Source organism: Marmota flaviventris, chromosome 6 (assembly GCF_047511675.1).
Source record: "Marmota flaviventris isolate mMarFla1 chromosome 6, mMarFla1.hap1, whole genome shotgun sequence".
Taxonomy (NCBI): domain Eukaryota; kingdom Metazoa; phylum Chordata; class Mammalia; order Rodentia; family Sciuridae; genus Marmota; species Marmota flaviventris.
The window spans coordinates 123,809,692-123,814,023 of NC_092503.1; positions in this window are offsets into that span (position 1 = coordinate 123,809,692).

The window sequence follows — 4,332 nt, forward strand, 5'->3', positions numbered from 1 at the left end:
ATTAAAAATCCAACAGATTTTTAAAATATCATCTTTAAAGTGTATTTGGCAGTCCAGAGTGTATCTCAGTGGTAGAGTACCTGCTTGGCTTGTGCCAAGCTATGGAAAGCAACAAACATGAGACAAAAACAAAATACCCACCAAATGTTTCAAACATGGAGACTCTTCCTACTATTCAGAGCAAGTATTTACAAAACTCTTTGATTTTATTTCTTGCGCTATAGGAGTCTTATTAAGGAAGTTGAGGCCTAATCCAACATGATGGAGATTAGGGCCTACTTTTTCTTCTATTAGATGTAGAGTCTCTGGTTTAATTTATAGGTCCTTGATCCACTTTGTGTTGAATTTTGTGCATGGTGAGAGATAGGGGTTTAATTTCATTTTTTTGCATATGGATTTCTAGTTTTCCCAGCACCATTTGTTGAAGATGCTATCTTTTCTCCAATGCATGTTTTTGGCACCTTTGTCTAATATAAGATAATTGTAATTTTGTGGGTTAGTCTCTGTGTCCTCTATTCTGTACCATTGGTCTACCAGTCTGTTTTGGTGCCAATACCATGCTGTTTTTGTTACTATTGCTCTGTAGTATAGCTTAAGGTCTGGTATAGTGATGCCACCTAATTCACTTTTAGGCCCAAATTTCTTAATAAGACTCCTATAGTGCAAGAATTAAAGCCAAGATTCAACAAACGGAATGGAATCAAACTAAAAAGTTTCTTCTCAGCAAAAGAAACAATCTGTAAGGTGAACAGAGAGCCTACATCCTGGGAGCAAATTTTCACCCCTCATACATCAGATAGAGCACTAATCTCTAGGGTATATAAAGAACTCAAAAATCTAAGCACCAAAAAAACAAATAACCCAATCAACAAATGGGCCAAGGACCTGAATAGATACTTCTCAGAAGAGGATTTTTAATCAATCAACAAATATGTTGAATATGTCATCACCTCTAGCAATTAGAGAAATGCAAATCAAAACTACTCTAAGATATCATCTCACTCCAGTCAAAATGGCAGCTATTATGAAGACAAACAACAATAAGTGTTGGCAAGGATGTAGGAAAAAAGGTACACTCATACATTGCTGGTGGGACTGCAAATTGGTACAGCCAATATGGAAAGCAGTATGAAGATTCCTTGTAAATCTGGGAATGGAACCACCATTTGACCTAGCTATCCCTCTCCTCCGTCTATACCCAATAGACTTAAAAACAGCACACTACAGGGACACAGCCACATCAATGTTTATAGCAGCATAATTCACAATAGCTAAACTGTGGAGCCAACTTATATGCCCTTCAGTGGATGAATGGATAAAAAAATGTGGCATATATACACAATGGAATTTTATTCATCAATAAAAGAGAACAAAATCATGGCATTTGCAGGTAAATGGATGATGTTGGAGAAGACAATGCTAAGTGAAGTTAGCCAATCCCCAAAAAACAAATGACTAATGTTTTCTCTTATATAAGGAGGCTGACTCATAGTGGGTAGGGAGGGGGAGCATGGGAGGAATAGATTGAATTCTAGATAGGACAGAGGGATGGGAGGGAAATGGAGGGGCAGTGGAATAGCAAGGATTTTGGAATGTGAATCATTATTCACAGTACATGTATAAAGACAGGAATTGGTATCAATATACTTTATATACAACCAGAGATATGAAAATTGTGCTGTGTATGTGCAATTAGAATTGTAATGTATTCTGCTGTTTTTTTTTGAAAAATCAAGTTAATCAAGTTTGACTTCAAATTAAGTATCTGATGTCATCAAAATACAATAAATGAATCAAATAAATGATTGACAATACTAAACTATAATAATATATCTCTTTCTTTCTTGAAATAGCCAGAACTAGAGCAAGTCTAATCAGTACCATAATGAGTATAACAAGAGTGTTGAGCTCCCTGCAATACTGCAATGAGCTGTATAAACAGCTGTGAACTTAAGGTCAAATAGGAGATATGGATGCTTCGACCCTGATTTTCTGCTACTGTTCCTAAGTGGGAACAGAAAATGCCAATTTCTACAGCAGGCAAATGTGTATTTTATTATTTTTAACTTTCAGTTTTGCACTCTGCTTACTTTCATCTTTTATTGACATTTTAAAAGAGCTGTTTTCTCTAACCCCCATATCTAAATATAGGGCTGTTTTTGTAATGACAGCACCTGTCAGTATAAGTTTCAGATAGCCTGGCCTTTTAAATACAGATGTGTCAGGATCTATGAATAAAGGGTTTGCTTTATTCATTTATTCATTCATTACATAGCCAAAGTACAAATTTTGAAGAGAAATTATCTATTGAGCCACACTTTATCTAAAATAAAATGTATCTATTTGAAATGTACAGTTCATTGAATTTGGGCACTGACATACACTTGTGTCACCACCACCATAAAGAAGATGAAGAATATTCTGATTATCCCCCAAAGAAACGTTGTGCAATAAAATTCTATGCAGCCATCAAAAAGAATAGAATAAGTTTTAATGCACTGCTGTAAAAAGAGGTACCCAAAAGAGGTGCCCAACAGTTTTGAGCTTTTTTTTTTTTTAGGTTAGGAAAATGCTAGATTTTAATGCCACTAGTGCAATTACATAATGTACATTTTTTAATAGTGGGAAAACCTGGAAGATTTTGCCCCAAATTTTGACAGTGTTACTTCTAGGAACAGGGAAAACTCAGTGTCTGTCACTTTCTCTGAAATGTTGGAATTGTGTCTTCTCATATAAACTTGGTTTAGCAAGGTGTCAGAATATTACAGATTGAAAATACAATAAGCTAAACCCCAGATTCAAATACTAATTTTTTAAACCAAAATATTAATTACAATCCATCACCAGGAAATCCCTTAAGATAAGCCTTCATATTTTCATAGCTTTGAATCTTCCCCAAACTGCTTTTAAAAGGGATACCAAGACTGACTTTCTGATTTAAAAAAGTTTCAAAACCCTTTGGGCAAGATGGTTTTCTGTAAGGAATATAGCCAATCTGGGGAAGCCCTTGGACTCCACATAGTAGTGGAGATGGAAAGAAAGGAATCCTGTGGGACTCTATGGGCCCCCAGTGCGGGACTGTGGTTGTGGCAGAGGGGAGGAAACTCAGGCTGACATAGAAATGGGGAGAGGGGTGGGGGAAAATGTGCAAAATCCCCTCCTTCCTCTACTCTGTGTTTGCTTTGGAGGGGACCAAATGGACCTGGGGGAGTCTGCAGAAGCAGAAATACAGGTCTATTGGAGGGGAAGCCAAGGTCCCCCAGAGTACTTGACTTTCTTCTCCAAGTCCTTAGTAGGAGCAGAGTGTAAAACTATCATTTAGAAATTAGAAATCATATGGCCTACTCTGGTTCATTTGCAGGGAAACAAACAAACAAAAAAGCCAAATGCTACCTGTAACTCTTCTGTCCAGTAGAAGGGTCAGTAACTCTTCCTCTCCCGCCAGTGCTAATTAGAAGGACTCTACTCTGAGACTCTGGGCTCCGGCCCTGCAGCCCTGAGCAGGCCCCTCCTTCCTAAGCTTCCTGACCTCCTACCCAGCCCCACTTCCCTGTGTGTACTTCCTCCTTTTCCCTCTCCAGAACAGCTCCTGAGGGTCTCTCTACTTCTTCAAAAGCCTTCTCCTGGGCACAGAGACCTCCAAAGTCCAGGACAAAAGAGAGACAGTGACCACTGAGAGAAGCTCTGAAGGACACCTGTGTTCCCCATCCTAGAAGGCTTCTCCCCACCCCCTGATCTGTGTGTGTGAGAGAGAGTATGTGCTTGTGCATAAATGGACAGTCAACCAGTACTTCACCTGGTATCTAGGAAAGTTCCTGCCTTGGCTCTGCTGCAGTGGTTCACGTTGTGTATACCTGAGCCTTTCCCTCAGAAGAGGGGTGATGATACTCATCAAATCAGTGGCCAACAGCTGTGGTACTCTAAAAAAGGGGTTGGGGACCAACCCCTGACGTCCACAATGACCAAAAAAGGTGGTCATTGTGGATGTCAAAGTCCATCAGAGAAATTCCACTAGGGCAGAATCTCCACATCACACTTACATTCAGGCAGTGCCTCAAATTGAACCAATGTTCAAAAACCTCCAAATCTTTGCTCAGGTTATATCATGAAGTTGATTGAAGTCTTTGAGGTCTGTTTGTGTCTGCAGCTTACCATGTGAAAGGGCCTGGGATTGACCCACACTCCACAAAACAAGCAAACAAAAAAGAATCTCAACAACTCAACCATAAAAAAAAGTTGACTCTATTCAGAACTGGGCAAAGGCTCTCTACAGCCAGTTCACTGAGGAGATTCACAAATAGCCAATAAGCCCATGAAGAGATACTCAATATC